The sequence below is a fragment of the Lissotriton helveticus genome, chromosome 6 (genome assembly GCF_964261635.1).
Source record: "Lissotriton helveticus chromosome 6, aLisHel1.1, whole genome shotgun sequence".
Classification (NCBI taxonomy): domain Eukaryota; kingdom Metazoa; phylum Chordata; class Amphibia; order Caudata; family Salamandridae; genus Lissotriton; species Lissotriton helveticus.
Genome location: NC_136067.1, coordinates 1,553,924,892 through 1,553,946,648, shown reverse-complemented (window position 1 = coordinate 1,553,946,648; position 21,757 = coordinate 1,553,924,892).

The window sequence follows — 21,757 nt, the reverse complement described above, 5'->3', positions numbered from 1 at the left end:
GACAAGAGGTCAGACATGAGTCTGTCGCAGTGGTTGCAGGAGTAGATTTACATCAGCCCTCAATTACAACTGGTAGTACACTGCCTAAGTCTGTGGGTACATCCTGCAATACCCTAGTGGGGGCGTCAACAACTTGCCTTATTGCCAGTTGGAATATAGCAGGACTAGTTTCTAAATTAAATGTACTAGGGTGGCTAGAACTAATTAGAACATTTGATATCTTATGTTTGCAAGAGACCTGGTGTTTAAATTTTAAGGGCCTTGATGGTTTTGTAGCCTATGAGTTACCAGCAGTGGCAACTACCTCAGGGAGGGCCAAAGGTGGTTTGCTAACTCTGATTTCTGTGAAAATGCGAATCAGGGTGAAGGAACATATTACTGTGGGCAATAATTCCCAACTGCTATGGTTAGCGGATGAGGCAGGCAAAAACATTCTGTTGATTAATATGTACAATAATGTTTTTGATGCCAGTAGATATATGGTTATTTTAGAACTAGATGTCGCAATCAAACAATTGATGAAAGCCTCCAATACAGTTTTTGAATACATATATGTTGGAGATTTTAATATTTCTGTTTGCCCTCTCTCTAATCAAAGGTTGTGTGGTACTTTGAATCGTGTTGGAGAGCCAGCTATGCACTTCCAACACAATACATATGGAGAAACTTTGAACTCCTTCCTACTCGCCTATGACTTGGAGATTTTAGAGATTGAGCAGGACGGGAAGGGTGATAGTTTGCCAACCTTTGTGGGGCGAGGGGCGAACACTGTGATTGATTTTATTTGCATGTCTTCCGAATTAGCTGATTTTAGTTCTGATGTCAAGGTTGTAGACCACATGGTTAGTGACCACAACTGTCTTGTTATTGAAACTAGGTTTTGGGAAGCTTGTATAATTCCAGATAGTAGTCCTATTTTAAACATTGAAGTACATAGGCCGAATGGATTTAGAATAAGGTGGGCAGGGGATAAGGCTGAAGTAACTTCAAATTGCATTATCTCCTGCTGTTTAAATGATATTACATCTATTATTGACGAGAAACCAAATATGAAGGCCTGTATTTCCCACTTTACAAAAATCAATGTTTTTATTAGTAGTAAGTTTACTAGGTCTGCTGGAAATTTCAACTACAAAGCTAGGGGATGGTTTGACAATGCATGCACTGTGGCATTGAAGACATTAAAAAAAGCATTATCCATCAAACCTAGAGATAAAACAGTTGTAGTTAAGCTTAGATCTGACTATAATTTAGCTCTTAGGCAAAGGAAAGTTGAATTACGTGAGGAAGCTTGGGAGCGATTTGATCTAGCGGCTGTATCGAATAATTGTACGCTTTTTTGGGCAGCAGTAAATAGCCCTTTTTTAAGAGATGATAAACTTCCCATGTTAACCTCAAACGTGGGTAAGGAATCATGGGTACAGCATTTTTCTGCCATTTTTAATCCTGATACGGTAACGTTGCCGATAAGTTGCTCTTGGCCAGTACTTAATTTAGATATCACCTTACAGGAGGTCCTAAGTAGTATCAGGGCTAGTAAGGGCGGTAAGGCCCAGGGACCCGACGGTGTCCCAGTTGATGTATACAAATTTGCGCCCGAGACTTGGGGGCCAGTACTAGCCAAAGTTTTTAACGCTGCTGTTCGCTATACTATTCCGTGTACCTGGTCCGAATCTATAATAGTTCCAATTCATAAGAAAGGGGACCGAGGAAACGCCAAAAACTACCGGCCAATCTCGTTGTTGGATTCGTCGGTCAAGATCATGAGCCGTGTACTCCTCGTCCGATTGGAAGAATGGGCAGAGTCTAATCAAATAATGACAGACTGCCAATATGGGTTCAGGAAAGGGAGAGGTTGCATTGAACAATGCTTAAATCTGGAGCTACTGATTGGGAAATACACCCGTGCAAAAAATGGTTCACTTTACCTCTGTTTCGCTGATCTGAGCAGCGCTTTTGACCTGGTGGATCACGCCATACTATGGACTACCTTGCTAGAAATGGGAGCACCCAGGGAAATTATATATTTTCTGGCCCGTTTATACGAGAGGCTTAGCTCGAGTGTCCGGTACGGGCCTTCGGGCGAATGCACAGATAAATTCAAGGTCAGGAGAGGTATCAGACAAGGGTGTGTATTGGCACCCTTGCTCTTCACTCTGTTTATTAATGAAATAGACTCGATCTTACAGAGGGCACCAGCTGACGCACCTAGAGTAAACACAAGTACCATCCCCGTGTTACTCTATGCGGACGACGCTGTGTTGCTCTCTAGGACTCCCCGGGGTCTACAGCTTTTGATAGATAAATTTGTGGCCTTTATTGAGAAAAGAAAGTTGGTCATTAATAAAAGCAAGACATTTGTGATGGAGTGCGGAGCTAGTAAGGTAAAAATTAAAAAGCCCTATAGGTATCTCATTGACGGCCAAGTGGTGCAGTCTGTGGAAAACTTCTGCTACCTGGGAGTTAACTTTTCCAAAAATGGCCACTGGGATGTCGAGCACAAGGTGGTGCGCGACAAAATGATCAGGAGTGCCAATGGAATATTTGCATTTGCAAGCAAATTAGGTAGTAGAAGGCCTAAAGAAATGCTTAAGATTTTTGAAGCTAGGTGTCTCTCGGCTGCCCTCTACGGAGCAGGGGTATGGGGGGTATCTAGGGTAGAATCCCTTCAGGTAGAAGAGAATATGTTTCTGAAAAAATTGCTGTGTCTCCCGACCTCTACTGCTAATAGTTTGGTCCATAAAGAACTAGGACTACACCATATAAACGATCTATTATTGTTGAGACCTTTGATGTTGTGGCGTTCAGTCTGGATGAAAGACGAAACCTCATTTAATAGGGCCATCATTGAGGATTGTTTACGCCTAGACTATTTTCTTAAAATCCCATGGATTAAATACACAATTGATTCTTTCTCTAGTGTATTTGGGCTTAACGTTACACTAGATCACTGTTCTGCCTCGGATCTCTCTAAGGAGAGTCTGAAATCAATTTTCTTAAATCATTGTGCAGAAAGACGAGCTACGGATGATCTTAAACTTTCCACTTGTATACGTTATAACCATTTGAACGAATTTGTGGGCCTACACCCTTACCTCATCCAGGTGACTAAAGGGCAACACCGGTTTGTTCTCACCAGGATGAGGATGGGTACGGTCCACCTACTGGTTGCATTCCCTGAGATTAAGATGCGCCCTACAGGTCCATGTCGGTGCGACAATATTTCGGAACAAAGCACAGAGCACTTTCTACTTATATGTAACCTGTATAGCGAATGTCGTAAATTCTTTTTAAAACCTTTATTTATTAAATTTGGAGCAAGAACTGTTAAAGCGGCAATGAAATTACTTTTTAACTTGCATCACCCTGACATCTGTTTTTACACGGCTAGTTTTTTACTTAGGGCCATCAGCTATAGGAAAAGCATGATTTTTTAAAAATATTTATCAAATTTCTTATTCCATTTTATTTATTGGAAAATTTTTAAGTGTGTCATTTGATTGTTACATGTATCTTACTGTATTTGTAGCTGATTGCGATTGTCAAAGTGTATTTTCTTTTAACATGTATTGTATGTATGTACTTTTATGGACATGATTTACATGTTTCCGAATAAAGTTTTTGAATTGAATTGAATATTTATTATAATACAAAGGCTATTTTCGTATAACCTTGTGTGGAGTTTCCTTTGTGGTGGGCCTTGGGAGTTGTTGCTGGGGTGCGTGCGCAAATACTTAACTTACATCGCCTCCAAGTTTAGCCTTGCTGCTCGCGCCACGTTACCTAGAGGGTGAGCAGGGGTTATCTTGTTGTGTGACTCCCTTGCCCTGACTTGGGAATGGGGATCTCTGACTGACTTTGGCGAAAGCCCTGGCCAGCCGGGGGTCCCGTTTCCAACAGGAGGGAAGAGAAAGGAAATGAGGGGAAGGGGGAGAAAATAGAAGGGGAGGTAGAAACGGTGACTGGAAGGTAGAAGAGGGTAAGGGAAGGAAGGGAAGGTAGATTATGGGAAGGGGAGGGAAAGAGGAATTGGAGAGGAGGTAAGGGAGATGAGGGGAAGGTGGTGGAAGGGAGAGAATGAAAGGGTAGGGAGGGGTGAGGAGAGGAATGGGGATAAGGGTAAGGTGAGGGAAAAGAATGGAGAGGGGAAGGTAAGAGAAGGGCGATGAGGGGAAGGAGGGAGAATAGAAGGGGGAGGGAGACAGCGAATGGAAGGAAGAAGAGGGGAAGGGGATGACATGGAGACTAAGGGAAGGGGATGGAAGGGAGATGATGGGAAGGGGAGAGGAAGTGGAGGGGAGGGGAGGTAAGGGAGATGAGGGGAAGGTGATGGAAGGTAGAGAATGAAAGGGTAGGGATGGGTAAGGGGAGGAATGGGGATAAGGGTAAGGTGAGGGAAAAGAATGGAGAGGGGAAGGTAAGAGAAGGGAGATGAGGGGAATGGGAGAGAATAGAAGGGGGAGGGAGACAGCGAATGGAAGGAAGAAGAGGGGAAGGGGATGAAATGGAGACTAAGGGAAGGGAGATGATGGGAAGGGGAGAGGAAGTGGAGGGAAGGGGAGAGGAAGTGGAGGGGAGGGGAGGTAAGGGAGATGAGGGGAAGGTGGTGGAAGGGAGAGAATGAAAGGGTAGGGAGGGGTAAGGGGAGGAATGGGGATAAGGGTAAGGTGAGGGAAAATAATGGAGAGGGGAAGAGAAGGGAGATGAGGGGAAGGGAGACACAGTGAATGGAAGGAAGAAGAAGGGAAGGGGAGGGAATGGAGACTAAGGGTAGGGAAGGGAGATGATGGGAAGGGGAGGGAAAGAGGAAGGGGAACAGAAGGGAGGGAAGGGCAATGAGGGGAAAGGGGAGAGAAGAAATGGGGAAGGGAGAAGAGGGTAAGGGGAAGGAATGGTGAATAAGGGGAGGAAAGGGAGATGATGGGAAGGGTGGGAAATGAAGGGTGATGGGAAAGAGGAAGGAGAGAGGAAAGGTAGGGAAGGGAGAGAGGAAGGGTAGGGAAGGGGGAGAGGAAGTGGAGGGAAGGGAGAGTGGAGGGAAGGGGGAATAGAGGAAGGGAGAGAAGAGAAAGGAACGGAGGGAGGGAGGGAAGGGAGACGGGAAGGGAAGTGGGGGAGGGAAGAGGAGGGGAGGGAAGGGAAGGAAATAGAAAAGAAGGAAAGGAGAAGAGAGGAGAATAGTAAGGGGGAGGGGAATGGAAGGGGTAATAAAAAGAATGGAGGGAAGGGGAGGAGAGGAGAAGAAATATGGGGAAGTAAAAAGGACAGGAAAGGAAGAGGTGTGAAGGGAAAAGGAAAGGAAGGGGATCGAGAAGGAAATAGAGAGGATAGAAGAGGTAGGAAAGAAAGGAATCGAGGGAAAGGGAGTGTAGGGGCGAGGAGATATGGAAATAAGAGAAGGGAATGGAATGAATAAGGGAATGGAAAGAATAGAAAATATATGTAAGACGGGGAGGGAGAAGGAGATACAAGGGGAATGAAGATAGGTAAGGAGGGAATGGAGAAGGAGATTCAAGGGGAATGGTGAGACATAGAAGGGGAAGAAAAAGAAAAAAGAAAGAGTTAACAAATAAAATAAAAAATGTAAGAGAAAACGGAAAGAAAATAAGATGGAGAAAATAAAATAAAAAGGTCTCTCAAGGGATTGGAAGGGTAGGAAGACAGAAGGGTGAAGTGCGGATAAGCAGTTGGGAAATGATAGAAGGAGAGGGGAAGGAAGAAATTGGAAGGAAAGGGAATGGAGTGGAAGGGAGTTGGAATTTCAGGTCAGTTTCAAGCCAGTTTCAAGTTCGTTTTCAGTTTGGTTTCGAGTTCAGTTTTCAGTTCACTTTTTGTTTGGTTCATTTACTCACCGTGTTCCCTTAGACCCGCCCCTGCCCCCCTTCTCCTTTGGTTCATTTACTCACCTTGTCCCCTTAAATCCACCCACCCCTTCTCGCTCGGAGCCTGCTGAGCCCCTGCAGCTCCGCATCTCGCGGTCACCAGCTGCAGCTGCCAGTAGTAGTCCTCTCCGTCCGATGTCCTTCAGTGCAATGCTGCAGCTGTCTGGTTACCAGCCTTTTATGCCAAGGACACATCACAATAGAGACTTTTCATTGTGTCATCATCATACATCACCCCTCGATGGGCGATGCCATGTGTTTCAGTTTAAAAGGGGGTTCGGGCAAGTCACGGGTAAGGGTGGGCGGCCAGCTACGCTCCGTGCAGGGAGTGCGCGTAGTGCCGTCTCCTACGCATTTTGCGTAGCGGGCGTAGCCAGGCGGCACTACGCGCGCTCCGCAGACGGTGCGTAGCCGGCCGCCACCCGCCTCCCTCCCGCCCTCCCTAAATACTTAAATAAAAGGATAGAAAGCTTTTAAACACTTACCTTGTCCGCCCCGTCCCCGGGGCTCCCTCTCGCCGTCCCTGGATTCGCGCCGCCATTTCGGATACCAATGCGCATGCGCGGGCGCCCGCGCATGCGCATTAGTATCTGAATCGGTGGCGGCGCGAATCCAGGGACGGCGAGAGGGAGCCCCGGGGACGCAGCGGACAAGGTAAGTGTTTTTAAAAGCTTTCTATCCTTTTATTTAAGTATTTAGGGAGGGCGGAAGGGAGGCGGGCGGCGCGTAGTGGGGCTACGCGGAGTGCGCGGGTGGGCGTAGTTTTGTGCCCACTTCGCGTAGCTCCGCGGAGCCCCACTCCGCACACTACGCCCAGGGTTAGTCACGGGGTTAGTCAAATTCCTTGAGATAATCCAGGACTTTTGGGGGTAAAATCGCCACAGCACCAGCACTTACGGTCTGACAGGGGTCCCGCAGACGTCACTGTTCACCCCCGCTGCCGCTGTTGTCCACGCGGTCGCTGAGTGGGGAGAGGGCAAGAACTACAGCACCCAGCATCCCCTGCTGGATTGGGACGCCGCCTGCTACCACCCACTTCCGTGCCCGGAGGCGCATAAAAGAAAGCTGCCCCTCTGGTGGAGCGGGGCTTCCAGGACTTTTGGGGGTAAAATCGCCACAGCACCAGCACTTATGGTCTGACAGGGGTCCCACAGACGTCGCTGTTCTCCCCCGCTGCCGCTGTTGTCCACGCGGTCGCTGAGTGGGGAGAGGGCAAGAACTACAGCACCCAGCATCCCCTGCTGGATTGGGACGTCGCCTGCTACCACCCACTTCCGCGCCCAGAGGCGCATAAAAGGAAGCTGCCCCTCCGGTGGAGCGGGGCTTTCAGGACTTTTGGGGGTAAAATCGCCACAGCACCAGCACTTACGGTCTGACAGGGGTCCCGCAGATGTCGCTGTTCTCCCCCGCTGCCGCTGTTGTCCACGCGGACGCTGAGTGGGGAGAGGGCAAGAACTACAGCACCCAGCATCCCCTGCTGGATTGGGATGCCGCCTGCTACCACCCACTTCCGCGCCCGGAGGAGCATAAAAGAAAGCTGCCCCTCCCGCGTCACGGGACCGCGCGCGGGCTAAGGCCGGGCAAAGGGCGGGCCGTCTGTGACTGTCCGGGGCCGGCCAAGGCTGGGCTGGGCCACCCCCCTTATTGTTTATTAATACATCCCTTGAAGGAACAAACAGGACCCATATGGACAATATAATGTTGCCCAATATAGTAGAGGACTAAGGGGTAAGCTAACCGTTTAGTGTGTTGTTATTGTTTGCTTGTGCGCAAGTGATTATTTGTTGCATTCACCCACTGGTAATCCGGTCATTTGCCAACAATGGGGAAGAAGAGAGACGAGCCAATTTCTGCGGGTGCCTGTAACACCATAGACAATTACTTAGTTAAGGCAGTGAGTGCTTTGGCCAAAGAAATTGACCGCACTGAAAGGCGTTACTCACTGGGGCTAAGTTCCCTTCCAGTGGAACAAACAGAGTTAAGCCCACATCTGGTAGTAGCCTCTGTGGCTTCTTTTAGTTCCAACCAAGAAGCAGATGTGGTCAGAATAGAAGATAGCTTGCGTATTTCCGGAACCCCTGGCTTATCACTTGTAGCTACTTCTGCAACCCCCGTTAATATAACTGTGCATGCTGTTATACAGAAATCCAAGAGACAAAAAAGGGGGGCAGAAAAGCACAAGCGAAAATATGGCCAACAACAACTTACCACAAGGAAATATGGTTACAACAAGGTCCAAATTAACTACTCTAGTACCCCCAAATATAATTGACATGGAAGGTATTTATCGTAAACTAATCGAGTTAATGAAACCGATCCATGACAAAATTGATAACATGGCTAGGGAAATACATAAACTTAGTAATAAAATGGAGAAATACAGCACCGTAACTCTTGCTGAAGTACCCAAGAAAGGAAATACATTAACAAAAGAGGATCAGAACAGCACAATTGCACCTAGACATGCCACAGCTCAGAATACTGCCCATACGGAAAGATCTACAAACAACCTGGTTAGTGGCAGCCCGAGAGAAATTAGCTGCCCCATACCTACTAGTACAGCCACTGTACCGGAAAAATTACCTTCCAATGTCCCTACTATTACTACAGGGCATACAGGGTCAGCACAACAAACGAAGAAAGGCAATTCAGAACTTATTAATACGAGCAGGGCAGTGCCTGTGCAAAAAACTTATGATGTCATTCCTGCTGTGATAAATTTGCCTCCTGAATGTAGTGCTTATGTAGCTAGTCTTGCAAATGTCCCCAAGCTAAAGCCTACCCAATCTGAAAATCAAGAAACACTTAAAAATAAAACATTGCATTTGCTTGTTAGAAACTGTGGCTTTCCCATGCATGGAGCAAATCAGATAATCATGACTCAGAGAGTAGGTTGGTTGGGCCCCAGTAAAAAGGAAATTGATGGTGACTGCATCATTATCAATTTCAGGACACCAGACTGGGCCAGGGACTCAATCCTAAATGCACCTCTGCCTTCCAGCTGGGAATACAATGCAACTTTATCCCGTTAGATTATTTTTACAGGGGCCAGTCAGGCAATCAACTCAAAGTGCAAATGAATGATCATCCCAGAGCTAACCATTACATTACAGCTCATAATTTTGCCCATTTATCTAAACCTTGGGACAGCTTTTCAATTCCTACCCACAATAGATTTCAGGTATTTGATTCAGTTGATGAGATTGATTGACACAGGGACCAACTTATACCATTGCATGTAGTTGATGTAATAGCCGATAGCAGGGGAAATGCTTCCCAGGGATGTACAGTTGATTCTAGGAAGACATTGCCTAGACCCAAAACTGATTCAGAAGTGGTTGGTTTGAAGAGCGCAGGCAGCCAAATCCAAGAGGGGTTAGCAAGAGATGGCATGAATACGACTGTAACTGTAGCTCAATGTAACACCTATCTTGCTACAGACGCCAGCTTAACTGACAGTCTAGCAATAGCTCAACCTCATAGCACCCTACATGACATACTTGATGAAGGCCTTAACGTCACCACATGGAATATAGCAGGTATAGCTTGGAAATTAAATACCCCATTCTGGAAGAGCTTTACCACACAAGGGTACGATATAATTTGTCTACAGGAGACATGGCATAGAGAACAAATCCATGTTGAGGGCTATATATCCTATTGTGTAGATGCAGCAATTCCTGCGACAGGAAGGGCGAAAGGCGGGCTATTAACTTTGGTGTCAACTATGCTGACTGAGTTTAAATTTGGGAGTTGTTCCGAGGTTGCTCCATATATTGGACATTCCGGCAGAATCTAGTATTAACTCCTGAGGCACCTGAAAGCAGGAAGGAGCCAAAAAGCTTAGGGGCGATCCGTGCTTACCGGCTACAAGAAGGACAAGTACCGGGGAAAGCCGGGGAGTCGCCGTGAAAGGGAACTACAAGTGCGGCAAGGCATGCAGGCGGATGGCTACAAGGCTTGAAGGCATAACAGAGGTAAGTGAAAGTTTCTATGGAATGATAAAAATTGTAATTTAATTCCTACTAATTAGAGAAACCAACTTCAGCAGAACTACAGACTAGGTACAAAAACCTAGAAATGGCACCCAAAAGAGGGCAAAAAGCACGTACAGTGGATGAACCAGAAAAGAGTAAATTAATGGAGGCTCAATATCTCTGGAAGAGAGCCAGGAAAGCCAGGCATCCCCATGAACAACAGCAAGGGGAGACGCAAGAAAATAAAAGTTAAAAGAGCAACGAAGAATGCCCAGCAGGCAAAAAGAGGGTGTAATCAAACAACTTCGAAACAGAAAGAGAACACGGCAGCGTCAAAATCCATAAAGGACTTTGTAGGGAAACACTACAAATCAATAGATCCTGCGATAACATCGGAACACGACGGTGAAAGAGAGGAAAATGGTGGCGAGATTGGTGAAAAGTCAGGTACGACAGTAGCAAACCAGATATGGATAGATACGGGAGAACTCCATGAAGAAGAAGCCATCGACACTGAGGAGGGAAGAGAGATCCCCAAATTGGTAAACCTGACCCTCCAGAGTCAAAATCAACACATATCGGCGCCTCGGCTCTCATCCTCCCCAAAAATGTTCTCGTTACAATCATCAGGGAATGAAGGGCAAAGGGGAAACGAAAGTCAGAACCAGAGCGACGTCTGGGGAGGCGCGCCAGATCAACTCCCGCAGCGCCACAAAACGCAAACATTTCCACTACAGCAAGATGGCACAAGTAACGATCACCAGGAAAACCCAGATAAAAACAATACTCAGGACTCTGAGATTTCTGTAACACCCACATCATCCTTGATGGAATTAATATTGATGTTGCAGAAGGTACTACAAGGAATCCTTGAAGTAACACTTTCAAACAACGGAGTGATGAAAGCCCAGAAACAACATCTAAAAAAAATCGAAGAAGAACTAGTGGAGATAAAGAGCCAAATGCCAAGTATGGGAAGGCCAATAGCTACAATACCACCCATCGAGGAAAACGCTGAAAATGAACCAGCGGAGGAAATCGGGGTAAACCTCGATAGGACTCTACATCCCACAGAGCAATCTACTACAAAGGATTCCGCCGAGGCCTTAGGCAACGTCTACATTTCGAGAAGACCTATGTTGATAAAAAGGCGGGGGGTATGCAGCGGCCCCTGCCAGGAATAGGGCAGAAAGGAATAAAGATCTAAAACCATCAGGAAAGAGAAAAGGGAAGAAAACGGCGGGGGGGGGGGCACAGTTAGGATTAAACGCCTCAGCCCCGATCTACATACCAATCAGTCACATGCAATCAGAGGATAAACCAACAAAATCCCTAAGAGAATTAAGGAAAAATCGGGGAAGTAAGGAGGCAAACGAGAAACCCTCAACTACCCGCATTATGAAGCAGAAAGTAAGGATAATACCCGAACTATCCAATGGCCATAGGATATCCAGCCCACATGCACAGGCACCATCCGGCATGAGAAGCAAAGGGTGGCAGCCCGGGAGAACAAATGTCAGCCACCACGTTCATGAAACCAACATGAAAGTACAAGAGAGGGATAACAACAAATGGATATACCTGGACCAGCAACCAGCAGGGAAGAAGGGAAAGTCGGTAAGAAAAACGAACCTTCTAAATAGGGCACAGATCTTAACGGCATTTGCAAAATGTTGTAGTTTGAGTGGGATCGGAACAAATGACCTTCGGCAAGTCGGCTTTGTAGAGAACAGGAATGGAAAGGAAATAACAAAAATCTCACTCCATTCAGACCTTGTAAAAAGGGCAATCCTGAAAGCTTCCAAGGAGATAAACCAACAGGGAATAAGGATAATTCCTGAGAGAGAAATAAAAACCCCTACAGACAATACCTTCCTAAAACAGCTCGCCGGTCTACAGAAGAGACAAGTGAACCTGTATAGAGAAATAGAAGGAAACCGTAGCTGCCTGAACATAGTAATAGACAACACAGGTAATGAAACCGCATGGGACAACTGGTCTCTTTGTAGTAGTCCCGTGGGAGATCCCAATGATAGCGACACGGAGGACGAGGAAGAAGAAGGCGGTCTGAGTGGGGTTGAATAGGACGGGGGGGTCGCAAATTCTAGGTCTCATAACCTGGAATGTGAATGGGCTAGGCAATGAGCAAAAACGAAAATATATAAAGGAAATAATAAATAAAGTGGACATTGCCTGCCTACAAGAGACCTGGACTTGCGACGAAACCCCAATTACAGATGGATACCTACAGTTAAATCGCCCAGCCACGAAGAAAAGATTTGGCCGCCCATCGGGGGGTCTGATGACAGTGGTCTCAACAAAAGTGCTGAGGGAAGTAACACCGTTGAAAACGAAATGTAAATGGGTTCAAGCAAGCAGAATAGAACTTCTAACAGTGGAATCGAAACATAAAATGTTGACACTAATGAATGTATATATGCAGTGGGACAATAGAGTAGAGTATGAAAAGGAGATGAGGTTCTTTAAAGAGGATGTTGACAGTACATTAGAAAACTATGCAGCAGATATAATAATAATAATGGGGGACTTCAACCACAAACTAAATCCTAAAACGGCTGACCTATGGAACAGTGAACTGTTAGAGGTGTACGGAATAAACCCGGCTAGCTTTCCAATTGGGGAGATCTCGAAACAGGACTCAGAACTAGTATACGCCCTAGGAGGTAGGGGTCTCCATTGTCTTAATGGCAGAATAAAGACAGACAGCCCAGCAGGGAAGACCTTTAAATTAGGTTTACAGAACTGCCCTATCGACTATATGTTCATGTAAGCCTGGAATTTCCCCCAAGTTAGGGGGTTTAGGATAGAGCAAAAAGAGGTGAGTGATCATAACCTTCTTCACCTAACAATAGCTGGGGGAAGGAAACTGCATAGAGAAACAGTGATTACCCAGGAGGTCGAGTACCCTAAACGGGTGACGACACGATTAACGGAAGAATACCTGGAAAAACTGAAGGCCATGCAAATGAAAATGGAACCTGAGAATTTAAATAAGAAAAATTTGGAATGGTTCATAGGAAAGCTAGAAGAAGTGGTCCAGTGCCTACGAATAGAACTAAAAAGGGATAAACATAATAGGGTAAAACAGCCAAATCGAGGCAAAGGGTTTTCTGCGGAGTGCCAAACCAAAAAAAAGGAGATACGGGCAGCCCAAAGAAGGCAAAAAAAGAACTTCACACAAAAGAGACAGGCTCATATAAATAAGTTGAAAAAAGAATTCAAATCAATGGTAAAGGACGCAAAAAGGGCATACAAAGGGAAATGCTGGTTAGACCTGTTAGAAGCAATCGAGGAAAAAAACTTAAGACAATTTTGGAAATTGGTAAAGGCAGCATCCGGAACAACAGATGGAGAACTAAATTGCGTGGTGAGTGAGGCTGCATGGGAAGAGTATATAAGGGAACTGTACGGGGTAAGAGCTCCAAGAGAGTATGTAGAGACCAAAACATGGCAAAAAATATCAGAAGATTTAAAATCCAAATTTACTGAAAAACAAGTAGAGCTTACAATAAGAGAACTGAAGCTAACCCGTGCGGCAGGACCAGACAACCTCCCTGCAATAATACTGAAGTCGGAGGTAAAATGGTGGGCAAGATTTCTGGCCCAGATGTTCCAGGTAATACTAAAAGAAGGTGTAATGCCACCTACTTGGAAGGGTGCCAGAATTAGGCCAAGACACAAGAAAGGGAGCAAGGAGGCGCCACAAAACTACCGGCTGATTAACCTCCTCGACATAGGAGAAAAAGTATTTTCAAAAATTGTATTGAACCAACTGAACGCATGGGTAAAAGAGCTTCAAATAGTACCCACAGAACAGGGAGGATTTAGAGCGGGCCACTCAACCATAGACCATGGATTTGCTTTATGGGCTATGGCAAGGAAGTCGACGGAACAAAACGGCAAGCTATGCTGCTGTTTCGTCGACTTCCGTGCTGCCTTCGATTCAGTCGATCGGGCCTGCCTATGGGATAACATAACGAAGATCAATATTCCCAAAGACCTTCTGACCATAATAAAGGAACTGCACAGGGAAAACTGGGGGCAAGTTATCAGGGATACCATGGGATCTCTGACCCCAAAAATACCCATCGCCAACGGATTAAGACAGGGCTGTGTGTTGGCACCTCAGCTTTTTTCCATATTTCTGTCAGACCTCCCGGCCCACCTAGAGGTTGAGGGTAGCGCAAGCCCCAAAATGGATGGAAACAAGGTGTCCTGATTACTTTACGCAGACGATCTGGTAATAGTTGACCAGACCGAGAGAGGCCTTCAAAGAAAGCTTAACGCCTTCAATACATACTGCGCTAGCAAATTTCTAACGATCAATATAGACAAAACAAAAATCCTATGTTTTGGGAAAAAGATAAGCAGGTTCAGTTGGTATATAGGCGAGCTCAAACTGGAGACAGTTAATGAGTATCGATACCTAGGCATATGGTTCGATAAGTCTCTAAATTGGAACACCCATCTGGAAACACAAAAAGCAAAAGCACACACTTCCATATGTGGTTTAAAAATGTTCAATAGGGATTATGGAGAGATGTCACATCGACCAATGCTTAGAGCTTTTGAGGCAATGATCCCCCCAGTCCTGTATGGAGCGGAGATCCTTTATTTGAGCGGTAAGGGAGCCTGGGACTCAGTGGAAGGGAAATGCATAAAAAGTCTCTTATCTCTTCCACAATCCTCGATGATACAAGCCATAAGAACAGAAATAGGCACAAAGGCTTGGGAGATACAAACACAGATGGCTGTAATCAGATTCTGGAAAAGACTCGAGGATCCAGAAGAGCAAAAAGTAGCCCACTGGTGTAGGAAAGAAATACAGAAAAGTGAGCTAAAACGGGCAAAGGCCTGTAGGGAAAGATTGGTGCAGATCTGTAAAAGGCTAAAGATAGAAGTGGACCAGGAAACGTATCAAGTTCTTGGTACCAAGTGTGAGCTGAAGCTAAATGGGAAGGAAGTATCCAGAACGATTGATTTAGGTTACTTAGCGAAGAAGAATTCAGTAGCACACATGCTAAACTCTTGGTCCAACGAAAACTGGTTCCCCTATTTAGACATACTACCCAATCGCGGATACAGGCAAGAGATTCTGAGGTTGCGGATTGGGATTAACCCTTGGATAATAAATAGAGACCTCAAAACAAAAATGCTAGATCAGCAAGGGTGCTGCAGGTGTAAGCTGGGAAACAAAGGAGACCTGCTACATATCTTACTTGATTGTTTGTCACTATTGGAACAGCGGAAACAGTGGCTGCACCCAGTGTTCCTAAAACACGATATGAGAACAAGGGCGCAGGCTGCCAACCTATTAACTGAAATCCCCACTATTGATATCGCAATTGCCCTTGGGATATATATAAAGGTGGCCTTGAGGGCACTAAGAAATCAGGATTAATCTGAAGTAATGTATGAAATTTTAAATCAATGAAAATACACCCTGTAGTAAATGAAAGGAATAGGTTTTAAATGTAAATTTAAGTTTTAAGGCAAATGTAATTTTATTGGTGTTTTGTATTTTTATAATGGTGCGTAAGAATTTTGTACTGGTCTAATTTTTACAAAGTTTTATTGTATTTTATGAGAATATTTCATTCTGTGATACGGCTACTTGCATTTGTTTAAAGACTATGGTCATAATAAACATATACTTTGACTTGACTTGACTTGCTCCATATATATGCACAGTTATTGCGCTTGGAGCATGATAAAGGCAGGGACCTGGTTATAATTAATTTCTATAACAATATTTTCTGTGTTAATAGGGGACTGATAATCCAAGACATAGGGAGGGCAATAGATGGAATCCTAGCCCAATCCAGAGATCTACTGGTCATCCTTTGGGCAGGAGATTTCAATATACAAGCTTGTAGACATGCACAAAAGGGGATCTGCGGTCACCAAGGTGAGCAGGATAATAGAGACAGTGTCCCATACAATCATTTCCCTCATACCAACTATGGAAATGCATTGAACAACTTAGTTGCCAAATTGGATTTGGAGTTGCTGGACTGCACTAAAAATAGCGATAACAGAGCGTGTCCATCATTTAAAGGAAGGGATGCCTACTCCAATATTGACCACATTCTCGTGTCCTGTGGTTCGGCTTACTCCAATTTATGGGTAGTTGAGCAGACTGTGAGTGATCATAATAGCATTTCACTGACACTGTACGGTTGGGGGCGTAAAACCCATATTCATGGGAGACCCATTGAAGGGATTAAAGCCGAAAGACCGAACTGCATGAGATTAAAATGGGTCAGTATTAATCCTGATCAACTTTTGGTGGATGTTCAATTCAAATGTAGTGCAGAAATAAGCTACTGTCTGGGTGATGAGGTGACCTCTGGTAATCTGCTTACCAACTTTTGTAAAATAAATATGGTAAATGAGGATTTACTGACTGCTAGGAGCCGGAAGATGAGGACAACCCAGGTGGTCTGGTTTGACAAAAATTGTGCTCAGGAATTAACTAAACTAAAATTGGCTCTGGATATCAAGCCAAAAGATATAGTTAAAATCAGGGAGGAGCGCCATAACTATAAGATCTCGCTGGTAAAGCGGAAAAAAGAATTACAAAACGAGGCTTGGTCTAACTTAGATATGGCGGCGGTCACAAAAAACAATAAGTTATTTTGGGAGACTATTAATTGTCCTTTTTTAAAGAACGAAAACATTCCTGAAATAACCTCCCATGTAAATTGTAGTGCCTGGATAGCACACTTTTCTAGGATTTTTAACTCAGATGGGTTGATTTTAAACACAATTACGGAAAACAAATCGAAATGGCAGATAAAGCAGATTTCTATTAGTTTGACTGAGGTATATGAGGGACTAAGAAAGAGCAAGGGCGGTAAAGCCCCGGGCCCCGACGGGGTACCAGTGGACCTCTATAAGCACGAGATGAACTTATGGTCACCTATATTGACACACTTATTTAATGCTGATATTGAAGACAATTTGCCACCGACATGGGGTCAATCGATCATTGTTCCCCTATTTAAGAAGGGTTCAAGGTCGGAGGCATGCAATTACAGTCCCATCTCCCTTCTGGACTTGTCAATTAGGTTTCTAAGTAGAGTCCTCCTAGAAAGATTGGAAACCTGGGCTGAGGAAAACACCATTTTATCATCAGTGCAGTACAGGTTCAGAAGGGGGATGGGAACGATGGAGCAGTGTGTAAATCTCGAGCTTATCATTAGTAAATACAGAAAAGCAAAAGAAGGTAATTTATTTTTGTGTTTCGCTGATTTAAGTTCTGCATTCGATTTGGTTGAACATTTTCTTTTATGGCCGGTTTTATTAGAAATGGGAGCACCGACAGAGATTATCCATTTCCTGGCAAGACTCTATGAAAACTTGTCCAGTAAAGTCCGATTTGGCACTGTGGGTGAATGTACCCCCTTTTTTAGGATTAATAGAGGCATTCGGCAAGGATGCGTTTTAGCACCCCTTTTATTTTCTTTATTTTTAAATCAAATTGATCTAATTCTTAGATCAACCCCAGCGGATGCCCCTATTATTAATGGTAACCCCATCCCAATACTTTTGTACGCGGATGACGCGGTCCTCCTGTCACGCACTCAAAATGGAGATGGAAGGTGGGCCAACGAACAGGAAAGCGTGCATTTTAAAATGGTTAGGAACACTAATAGTGTTTTTAGATTTGCTGCTAAATTGGGGGGCCGCAGAATCAAGGAGATGGTGTCAATTTACAACTCAAGGTGTTTGTCAGCAGCCTTATACGGGGCGGGTGTATGGGGTTACCATACCCACAGTGGCAAGCTAATTCAGAATGAGGAAAACCTATTTCTGAAACGTATGCTCTGTGCCCCGGCATCAGCCTTCACTGAGATTATTCATAGGGAAGTGGGCCTAAACTATGTCAAGGATTTAATAGCCTTGCGCCTGCTGGCCTTATGGCGATCAATCTGGTCAAAAATTGAAACCAAATTTACTCAGGATGTGATAAATGACTGTCTTAAGCTTGACTATTGTTCACGTATTCCATGGCTAGACACATCCAATATTGGTACACAATACTTTTCGAACTTGACCCTTTTCATGAGCTGGAGCTGGGTGCTTCTATATCTAAAAAAGAGCTTAAAGAATCTTTTTTAAAATATAAAAGGAACGCCAGGATGACCGAATGTGCGAAACAAAGCACTTTTACTCTTTATCAGGAGTACAACGTAAGCGAAGGCTTCCAACCTTATCTAACAGTAGTTACAAGAAACTCCCATCGTTTTGTACTAACTGGCTTACATTTGGGCATCGTGCACCACCTAGTGGCATTCCCTTTTGATTAAGCAGCATAGCACCTCCTTATGCCCTTGTGATGGTACTTCCAAGCAGAGTAGCTGCCATTTTATGCTGTTTTGCAAATGTTATACTTCTTTTAGGAAATTTTATTTAAAACCCATATTTGTAAAATATAAGGTACGATGTACTAAGGCAGCAATGCAGACAATGTTTAACCTAGAGAGCCCAGATGTATGTTTTTAGGTGGCCAAATATATTTTAAAATGCATACTTGCACAGAAATCGATTATTGTATGAATATGTAGTACACATAGACCTTATGCTATTGTAAGTGGGAAAGATGACAACTATCTTTGGCCCTATTATGTGTTCTAAGGTTATTAATGATGATGATGCACACGCGACATCGTGAATCTTAATTCTGCGTCTGAAATCTATATGCACTTTATCTCCGCACGGTTTGCACACGTACCGAAAGATGAAAATTGCACTTTATTATTGCCAGTTTCGCACATATGTCTTTAGAAATTGCACAGTATGTTTTATCTTTACTGATCAATTTTGTACTACTCTTATTGATTGTTAGCATATGCCACTTTATTGCGAACTTTGCACATGCACTATAAAGGTAAATCGTACTCTACTATGTGTATTTTGCCTAAGAAGGAGTGCTACTTGTCTGTACTTGGCATCTGATGACTCAGGATTTGATGTTGATTCCGTTGGGCTAAATAATTTTTTTCCCCATCTTGGATTTATTTTGTACACGCAATGTTATGTTTTATGTCTTGTTACTTTGTTGCTACATGGTCATATATTTATATACCGATAAAGCATTTTGAATTTGAATTTGAGATAATCCAACTATTTTGGTCTCAAAAATATCCTGGTCTGAACCTGAAAGTAGATCTAATTCTGACCGACTTTCTTCCCCCACAGTGGCCTCTCCTTTAGTCTCTGCTGCGTGGAGGCCTCCCCTCTGCAGGTAGCCTGGACCTCGTGACATCACATTGGAGAGCCGGTGATGTCACAAGTGTTCCATTCACAGGATTCTGTTTACGTCGCTGCTGGGCAGGCACGGACTTTACCTGAATTTAAAATGAAGGGGTTTCCTCAGTCTTTGTTTAAAAATAAATCATATTTTCATCCTAGGATTCTGTTCATCTCAGTGTTTGGTATAACATTGTTGTCGTTCGCAGTACCACATAAAAAATGCGTCATTTATTCATCTGCAGGACCGAACCCGTGACATACAAGTTACACATCTCAGCATTGGGCTCTTAGGTCAGTAAATCACGTTAAAGCTTTACCAATCCCTGCTCGGACTCTTTGGTGGCGGTACTGGGGCTATGGAACAATATTTTGGGTGGTGTGAAGAGGCAGAGCCGCCTCATTGGATCTACAGGAAGAGACCTGCGTTCATGTGTGCTTTGATATGACGCGGAGTGCTGAAACTGATGGAGCGAGATAGAAAACAAAATTTTGTTTAATCTCGTGAAGTCACATTTCCATAACATGAATAATAATATTAATGATTTGTGATATGTCGTGCTAATACAACTTAGATTAAACTTTACACATGGGGGGACTAACATGTGTGCTCATAAACGTGCATAATTGTTGCATCTTTTTGTTCGTGCAAAATAATAAAATAATTTATTGTTTTCGTTTTTGTCATTACTAACTGCTGCAAACTTAAAAGAAGCATGTGCTTGTTTTGCTTTTCCTTGTCTGTGTGATGTCATTTCTACTATTCTAGGTGCATATAAGTCTCATGGAATAACGGAGACTGGTAGATATAAACGCTGCTTTATTTGTTTGCAATGGCTAGATAACATTTTGATTAATCGGGTGGGTTAATTAATTAGTAAATCTTGGGGTGGATACAGAATCTACATTATTTCTTACATTAATACTTTTCTTGTGTTTGTTTTATATTAGAAATCATAAGTTGTCTGCTTTTGGGCCTTGTCTGCCCGAACTACAATATGCTGAATTTTACTTCTGCAAAAGTGCTGAGACGCCCATTCTGAAATAAATTATTCGTCAAAAGCTGCGTTCACAAAGCAAAAACTAACGTGCAATCGTCATTCTGTCGGACATGGCCAAGGTCGAAAAAGAACATTTTGTCAGTCCTTAACTTGGCATCCGCGGAAGTCAATTGAAAGTCAATGGACGCTGCGAGAATGACTTTATACAATTGTTACAATCCTAGGAAGCTCCTGGTTGCACTCGGAAGGGACAATGGTCTCTAAGAAAAGTGATTTAATGGAACTTTTGAAAAGTGGGTGACATGTCACTTGTCACTCTCAGCCAATGGGACGTCGAAGATTTCTGAAAACTTTCCTTTGCGTAGTTTAGTTAGCGTAGAAAGGTATAAAAAGTCATGCCCTTAGGGATGGGCTGGCTGCTGCTTTCTGACTTTCCGATGAGGGTGATGTGCTGTCGGACTTTGCGTGGAGCACGTAAGAATCCTCAAAGAACTTTTCTTTAATTTCTATCTATTTAGTTCAGTTAGGGAATTAGGTTTAGAAATGCTAAACTTTAAATATTTACTTTGATTTTGATTTACTTGCTTAAATTGTATTTTTCTCATATTTCTTACAATCATGCTTGCTTTATTGCAAATAAAATTCATTTATAAAACTATCAACTTATATACCATAATTTAGTAAATAAAATCTTACTTTTGACAAACAAGCTGGTCTTGGTTATTCAGGAGTGTAGGTTACTATTAGCTAGATCACGTCGCCAATGGTGGTCATTTTAATGGATAAGTTTTATTCTGATGACAATATTCTTTTCACAGATGTATAAAAATGTATATATTTTGTAGATAATGTGTATATAGATTCAATCTGACCACCTGATTCAGTAGGCCCAAAATATGTCAGGTTTATAAATGGGTCCATATTTAGTATAGAATTTTGTTTATAGGTTATGAAGTTGGGTAGCGTTGTTTATGATATATTTTCTATAGGCCGCTGGATCAATTCTCTGGTAGCAGAAATTGATGGTTGCTAAGAGTAACCAAGGTAATATGGTGGTTGCTAAGGGTTACTAAAGTATTATGGTATGGAAATAGGATCGATGTTTTAACACATGTTGAGTTCGTTTTTCGTGCTATTTGTAAGCTATACCGGTATAGATTGTGTGGCGAGAAATTAGTCACGCAAGCCATCTGTTCTGTTTGTAGTGATATCGCCGAGTATCACAAGAGGTATCGCCGTGTACCATAGTGTTGTCGCCGAGCAGCACAGTTTTAGGGCTAGGTCTGAATCTTGTAAAGTGAGGGTTTTCTAAGAAATTAAAGCAGCATGAGAATAGGGACAAAGCGCCTTCCATAAAACTCACTGTGATGAGAGTATTAGTTATATCCGAGCTCGAATGAAGGGTAAATTAGCGTCGGTGCATGATTATCTATAAACAGGTTAGAGTCCTGTACGGGTACATGTTTCATATCTATAAACAGGTGAGAGCCCTGTACGGATAACGTCGTTATTTTGCTAACGGTGCATGATCTCTATAAACAGGTGAGAGTCCTGTACGGATTTCATGTGTGTTTGAAATTAGGGAAATTTCAGTGTGAAAGTGCGAGTTTGAATTGTATTT